The sequence below is a fragment of the Lynx rufus genome, unplaced genomic scaffold (genome assembly GCF_022079265.1).
Source record: "Lynx rufus isolate CCGP_SWC_20201006 ecotype Redwood Valley unplaced genomic scaffold, mLynRuf1.p SCAF_9, whole genome shotgun sequence".
Classification (NCBI taxonomy): domain Eukaryota; kingdom Metazoa; phylum Chordata; class Mammalia; order Carnivora; family Felidae; genus Lynx; species Lynx rufus.
The window spans coordinates 55,662,352-55,670,228 of NW_025814897.1; the positions used below are offsets into that span (position 1 = coordinate 55,662,352).

At 48.4% G+C, this 7,877-nt stretch overlaps 1 long non-coding RNA gene across 1 annotated transcript; it reads left to right on the forward strand.

The window, feature by feature from the left end:
• Positions 1–4,005: 4,005 nt before the first annotated feature.
• Positions 4,006–7,274, forward strand: LOC124504962 (uncharacterized). Its single transcript, XR_006960553.1, has 3 exons — positions 4,006–4,132; positions 4,751–4,866; positions 7,115–7,274. It is a non-coding gene; the product is annotated as an uncharacterized LOC124504962 (long non-coding RNA).
• The last annotated feature ends 603 nt before the right edge of the window (positions 7,275–7,877 follow it).

The following is a 7,877-nucleotide window of genomic DNA, read 5'->3' on the forward strand; positions in this document are numbered from 1 at the left end:
CTGTTTTTATATTATTTTTGCTTCCCTTCCCTTCCCTTATGTTCATCTCTTTTGTATCTTAAACTCCTCATATGAGTGAAGTCATATGATATTTGTCTTTCTCTGACTAATTTCGCTTAGCATAATACCTTCTAGTTCCATCCTCGTTTTTGCAAATGGCAAGATTTCATTATTTTTGATTGCCGAGTAATATTCCATTGTGTATATATGCCACATCTTCTTTATCCATTCATCTGTCAGTGGACATGTGGGCTCTTTCCATACTTTGGCTATTGTCAACCGCCCTGCTATAAACATTGGGGTGCATGTGTTCCTTCAAATCAGCACCGCTGTATCCTTTGGATAAATACCCAATAGTGCAATTGCTGGATCATAGGGTAGTTCTACTTTTAATTTTTTGAGAAATCTCCATACCATTTTCCAGAATGGCTGCCCCAGTTTGCATTCCCCCCAGCAGTGCAAAAGGGTTCCTCTTTCTTTGCATCCTCGCCAACATCCGTTGCTGCCTGGGTTGTTGATGTTAGCCATTCTGACAGGTGTGAGGTGATATCTCATTGTGGTTTTGATTTGTATTTCCCTGATGATGAGTGATGTTGAGCATTTTTTCATGTGTCTGTTAACCATCTAAACCTGCCCCATCTAATACCAACTGCTGTAAATTACGTAATAGTTTTAAAAGGAAACAAGCCTGGGTGGCTCAGGCGGTTAAGCATCCAACTCTTGGTTTTGGCTCAGGTCATGATCTCAGGTCCTGAGATGGAGCCCGCATCAGGCTCAGCGCTAACCATGGAGCCCACTCTTCCTCTGCCCCTCCCCCACTCATAAGTGTGTGTGTGTGTGTGTGTGTGTGTGTGTGTGCGCGCGCGCGCGCGTGCGCGTGTTCTCTCTCTCTCTCTCTCTCTCTGTCTCTCAAGAAAAGCAAACAAACAAAAAAAGGGAAACAAGCAAATTTAGGGAATTAGCTTTGAACGATTTGGCTTATTGTGAATCAGCTTCTGGCTTATTAGCCATTTGGCAAAGTGGTGGTTTGAGGAATTATTCATTTGGGCAGCTGGCTTTCTGTGATGTGCTTGTTGGAAAACTGGCCTGGAGTCTGGTGTTGAGTAAGATCAGGGCTATTAGAAGGAAGCAAGGTGGCCAAGCCCGGGGGAGGGATCCTAACCCCACCTAGAGGAGGAGGGGAGGTTTGTTTGAGGCCTGGCTGAGTCCTGAAGAATGAGTAAGCGCTAACCAGTTCTGTCAACTCTGCCCCTTAACGGCTCTCGGAAATGCCTACTTCTCTCCACCCCCACAGCCAGCTCCCAGGTCCAGGCTCCTGGCATCTTGCCCCGGACCACTGCTGTAGAGGCCTCCTGGCTAGTGTCCTGGCATCCACTCTGGCCCCCTTCAGTTGCCACACCAGAGCCAGAGGGAAATTTCTCATGCATAAATCTGATTTATCTTCCCTGCTTGACACCGTTCAATGGCTTTGCATGGCCCATAGGATAATAGTCACAATTAATCTCCTTGCTTATTGGGACAATTAAAGGAGTTACCACGTGCAAAACATCTAGAAGAGCGCCTGGCACACGGTGAGTGCCACACCGATGTTAGCTCTCACTACAGTTACGAGGCTGTGCCCCTCCCCCTCCCTCCACCTTGCACGAGGTGTCCAGTTTCACCTGGGATCTTTCCCCTGATCACCAGGTGCTCCTCACTTGTCTTCTAGCCATTCCTCGAATGCACCATGTCCCTTCTTCCTTCAGGAAGTAGCTCTTTGAGACTTACCCATGCAGTGACTTACCTGAAACACACTGCCTGCTTCCACAGATGAGGTGCTTCTCCAGGGCAGGGACAGTTTCATTTCTCTCTCTGTCCTCAGTGCCAAGCACAAAGCGAGCATCAGCAAACCTTGTTAAGTAAAAGAATGAAAAAGGAAAAGGGAAGGGAAGGGATAGGAAGGGAAGGGAAGGGAAGGGAAGGGAAGGGAAGGGAAGGGGAAAAGAAAAGAATGGATACTTTGAGGCTCTGAACAGCTGCCACCCCTATGATAACAGAGCCGATTTCGCACTGTGCTGGGCTGTCCACAGCCTGTATGACCCGTTCCCTGGCCCAACATTTTGGGGGCTGCAGGGAAATTTTCTGAGGACTTTGCCCCTGGGAACCACTCAACCGAAGCCTGAGCAGGGGCCCCAGGATAGCCAAAGCCGAAGCATCTTTTTGCTATTGATCAGCAAGTTTCCAAAATAAGATGCCCTGCCAGCCTTTGGTCAGACCTCGGAAGTTGTCCCGCTCCATTCCGCACTTGCCTTCCTCAGTCTTCAGAAATGGACCGGTAGACCATTTGTGCCCACAGTGTCGCTCAGTCACGGCCCCCCACCCCTCAATTCGTGAACACCGTGTGAGCACTCAGTGAGGAGGGGCACTTGGCGGAAAGAGCCAGGAGCAGCTTGGAGCTCAGGGCTCCGGGTGAGGAAACAAGGCAGGTACGAGCACCGTTCACATCAACGTAGAGGGAATGTCTGGCACACAGAGAATGCCCAGCGTTTGTAGGGCAAATGTATGGTGGGTGCGGGGGTGGGGGTGCTCATACATCGGCTGTCTCTTCTCAGATGAAGCTTTCAGCAGAACTGGGTTTTGAGGCATGCATGGGCAGCTGTTATCACATGATGGGGATGTGGAGGAGAGGTGGGGTGTCGTTTGAAGAAGAGGGAACAGCATATGCGAAGACACGGAGGCCGGAAGCAGCACAGGGTTGCCACGGTATTACAAGCAGGTCTGGAGGAACACGGGGAAATGGGGTGGGGGAAAAGCAGGGTGCGCGAGCAGGAGATTGGGCTGAAGAGGAAGGCGGCTTTATCCCATGGCAGTGGGGAGCTCATCAAAGGTTTTCAGCAGGGGAAAGGCATGATGATATTTTCTTTTTAGGAAGGTCACTCTGGTAGTCTGTGTGGGGCTGAGAAGGACAGAAGGGAGACAGCCAGGGGGCTGGAGGCTGTCCTAATGGTCCAAGTGAGAGGTGGTTCAGCCTGACTTAGGGCAGCGGCAGGGTTGAGGACAAGAGACTGATTCTAGACACCTTTGCGCCCTAGAACGGACCAGGCTAGGTGACTCAACTGTCAAGTATGTATTACGCTCCTTCTTCATGTTTAAGAAAACATGTACATGTGTGAGAGAGGAGAGGTACAGAGATGGAGGAGACCCGTCCCTACCCTTACAGGCGGAGGCCGACACACATCTGTTCACCGTGTGGACGGAGTGCCTGCTTGGCTCATGCACACAGAGGAACACAACAGAAAGTCCGCAGAAGCCAACTGTGCCAGGAGCAGTCCCATGAAGTGCCATAGACAGAGGTGCCAGAGGGACAATCCTAGCTTGCGGAACTCTGTGAGGCCAGATGGAGGGGCGGCATTTTAGTGGGACCTTGGGATGTGGCAAGGGCAGCCAGGGGGAACCCGTGATGCTTTGAGAGGCCACTCCAGGCAGAGGGAAGAGTCTGAGCGAGGGCACAGCGATGTCAAGTCCCAAGGAACGGTGATTCAGTCTGGTGTCCATGTGTGTGTGTGTGTGTGTGTGTGTGTGTGTGTGTGTATGATTAGAGAAGGAGAGAGAGAGGATATGGCCAGGGCAGCTAGGGGTAGACCGTGGTGAGCCTCAAACACCAGCCTAAGGAGCAGGGGTGGGTTGGGCCAGCCCTAGAAAATCACAAAGTCTTCTGTGCAAGGCAAGGGGCATGGTCTGAGCTGTGCTTCAGAAAGATGAATCTCGTACCATGTTCAGCACAGCTGAAGGGACAAGCCCTTCCCAGGGTGGGGAAATAGGTAGGTGGTCATTGGCATAGCCATTGTGAGAGATGATGCTCTGGACAAGATTTCTAGCAAAAAAAAAAAAGAAACCAAGGGGAGAGGTGTGGGAAATACTGCAAAGGCAGCCTATATAAGCAAGAGTCCACAAGTGCTGATCGTCTGTTTGCTGTTTATTGTCCATTTACTGTTTATTGTCTGTTCACAGGGTCAGGCTCTGTGCTAGGCACTAAGGGTGTGGGCAGATTCAGGCGCAGTTTACAAGGATCCCTTGCTTGGCAGGCTTGGTGAACTCACAGACCAAGGCGGAGAAGAAAGGAAACGTTCGTCGCCTTTTGAGGACGTGCCAGGTACTGAGCTAGAAATTTGATATACATAATCGCACTTGATCTCAAAGCTATAGTCAAATGGGGCAAGTAAGCTTATCTGCATTTTTCAGATTTGGAAACAGATTCTAAAGGGTGAAGTGACTTGTCCAAGTTCACACCGGCTAATTTGGGGAAGCCTCCAAAGGCAGTGCTTTGTCTCCTATACTAGGAGTCTCCATTGAAGCCATCTAGACCTTTCATGAACTCATTTTCCTCACTGCATATCTACATATGCTATTACATATCAGTAATAGTATCAATTACGAGTAGTTGGGAAGTACCGAGAATTGTTCCAGGCACTTCAGGTATACTAGGCTAATTTAATACTTGCAACAATCCTGTGAGTTAGATACTTGTATTATCCCCATTACACAAACAAGGAGACTGAGACACAAAGGGGCTAGTAACTTATCCAGGGTCAAACCACTGGTGAGTGGAAGAGACAGGTTTTCAACCTTAGCAGGCTGTTTCAAAGCCCATGCTCTTAACCAATGTGCTATGCATAAATGACAACCAGACGGACTCCTACAGAGGCATAAAGTAAATCACCAGGTCTGCTTGCTTGCAGCATTTTATATCTATATATGTTTATTCCTTCAGCACTTATTGAAGTGTTTTTTGCTTGCCGAATCCTATGTTCAGCACACCAAGGATCCAGGGATACCTACGACAAGAGCCTGCCCTCAACTCTGGTGGGAAGACATAGAAATGAACAGGTATGGTGAGGTACAGCGAAACCATCGGAGGGTTTGATCAGAGGTCTGACATGAGCTAAATTAAGTTTTAACGTGAACATCATCGCTCTGCTTGCTGTGTAGACAATAAACCTTAGGAGGCTAAGGGTGGGAGTCAGAAGACCAGTGAAGGTTGGTGCAGTTGATCAGAACAGAGACACAACGGTGGCCTGGGCAGTTGCATCACAGCCGGGGGTCCCTGGTTTGGACAAGAGCTCTGTTTTAATACTCTGGGGAGCAGGGAGACTAGGGTTTTCCACTAACTCTTGGCTCCCCCACTAATTGGCCTTGTTGGGTCTCTGAACAGGTCTTTTCATGACCGATGTGAGATGCTTGGGTCAGAGTGCCTCTAAGGTTCCTGTCTTCTCTAAGGTTCAATGTCATTACCCTGCTTACCTTCTGCCAGTGACTTTGTACAGCTATGTAAACCCTGTACCGTCGCCTCACGGAGCCACCTCCCACATCATTTTCTGCCACTTTCCGAATCATTGATCTACTCCAGCCACACTGGCTTCCTCTTTGTTCCTCAGAGAGTCAAGCTTGTCCCTACCTCAGTGCCTTTTCACTTGCTGTTCCCTCAACTTAGGAAGTACTTGCCCTCGATCGTCACATGGTTGGGTCCTTCTCACCCTGATCTCAGCAGAAACTTTGTTTGCTCAGAGAGGCCATTTCTAACTGCCTTGACGTAGGTGGATCTGTAGTCTGCCATATCGTTTCTCCTAGTTTACGTTTGTCTTAGAACTTATAATGAACTGAAATCCTCTTACTTAGTTGTTTATATCTTTATTGTCTATTTCCCAATACAACATCAGTTCCATGAGAGCAGAGACCTTGTCTGTCTTTGTTCATTACGATTATCCAGTGCTTCGAACAGTGTGTGGTCAGTACATAGACAATAAGTATTGAATCATCGAGTGAATAAATGAATGGATGAATGAGCCATCTTTCAGATGTTTGTAACATATAATCTAGAGCAGGATGTTATCCACTTTCTGAATCAGATTATTGTAATTTAAAAAAAAATTTAATTTTTGTTTTTGAGAGAGAGAGAGCACGTGAGTGAGAGAGTGCATGAATGAGAAGAAAGGGGCAGAGACAGAGGGAGAGAGAATCCAAGCAGGCTCTGTGCTGTCAGTGCAGAGCCCAACGTGGGGCTCAATCTCATGAACCATGAGATCATGACCTGAGCCAAAACCAAGAGTCGGACCCTGAACTGACTGAGCCACCCAGGTGCCCCCGAGAGAGAAAGAATCTTAAGCAGGCACCACGGTCAGTGCAGAGCCCGACAAGGGGCTCGATCCCACAACCGTGAGATCATGACCTGAGCCAAAGTCAAGAGTCAGATGCTTAACTGACTGAGCCACTCAGGGGGGGTCCCAGAAATTTTAAAACATTTAAATAATTAAAAGCACAGATCTAAGGACAGCAATGAGTACACATTCTCCTGAAGTATTATGTTTTTAAATCATGGAATCATAGACTGCTCAGGTTGGATGGGAATCATCTTAATCTTCAGAGTCAGGCAGATCCGGGTTCAAATGCTGGCTCTGTCACTTGCTAGCTCCACAAACACATAACTCACTTAACCTCTTGAGCCTCAGTTTCCACAGCTATAAAATGGGGATTATAATGCTTACCTTGGAGGAGGCATGAAGTCAGATATTAGATACAAAGTGCCTGGGACACAGTTGGTGCTCCGTAAATGTTAATTCTTCTTCCCTCTGCGGAGGGACTGCGTAGGTCCTGAAACCAATATATGTTGAACAAATGGTGGGGCCTACTCCAAGGACCTCATTCTGCTGATGAGGAAACTGTAACCCAAAGAGTCACAGTGACTCTCTAGGTCGTGCGGCGTGAGGACGTCAGAGTGTGGCTTAGAGCATGGCTTCATTTACAGCCCAGCACTTTTATATCCTCCCTATACGCTCCTGCTTTGGTTTTCTTCCCCGTCACGCACAGCATTCTGGGGCCTGAACTGGGTTTTCTGTGCATCCACACAGCTACTCAAACCTCAGGGGGACTTGGGGGCTGTGGGGAGGCCTGGACCAGAGCTCGTAAACAAAGCTCAATACTTCACAAGCTTTGTAAAGAGTGTTTACACACAGGCTTACTACTGGCTTCTAGTGGTAAACTGTCCCTGAAATGAGTTCTCACTGGCCAGAAGTACAGGCAGGGTCACACTATTTATATTCACCAGGCCCCCGCAGTGTTCATGTATCATTCTGTTCAGTTCACAGCACTCCCTGAGGCCACCCCACTGCCTGGCCTTGTGCTGGGCCCTGGACCTCCGACTCTGAAGACCAGTGAAACCAGTTCAGGGGCGGAAGCAGAGATGGATGTAAGCAGTTATCACACAACGTCCTCTGAGCTGACACAGAGAAATGCAGGAATCTGAGGGATCCCAGAGCGGGGGCCCTAGCCCAGCCTGGGAGAAGGCTGCAGGGAGGGCTTCCTGGAGGAGGTAACATCTGAATTTTATTTTATTTTTTTTCCCTATATGAGGAATATTCTCTTGTTCTGGAAACATGGCTTTAGCAACCCTGGAAAACACGAGGTTGAGGGGGAACTGAACTGCCCCAGAGCACTCTTAATTTTTGCTTCTTGGAGGTTTGGATAATCTTGATTGGCCCACGTGATCCTAATGTGGGCACTTTTGCCATAATGTCATATGCATGGCCCTGAAAAGAAAACAAACGAAAATCCTTTTGCAAAATCCCCTGGTGTAAAAACGATAGGGTTTTCACAACAACAGTGGAATAAGTTAAAACCTATGGGTCTTTGTAAGCAGAACTCTAACAAAAACAGCACCAATCCTAATAAATGGTGGCCCAGTGGCTGCCGGCCTTTTTACCCAGCATCAAGGTCACTTTGTGCTAGCAGCCTTAAGCCTGAGGTACCTTGTCCCAGATGTAGGATTTTTGCGGCATTTGCCTCTGACGGAACCGGATTCATCAAAGTGACAACTGTGGAGTTGCCCCCCTCTGGGATCCCTC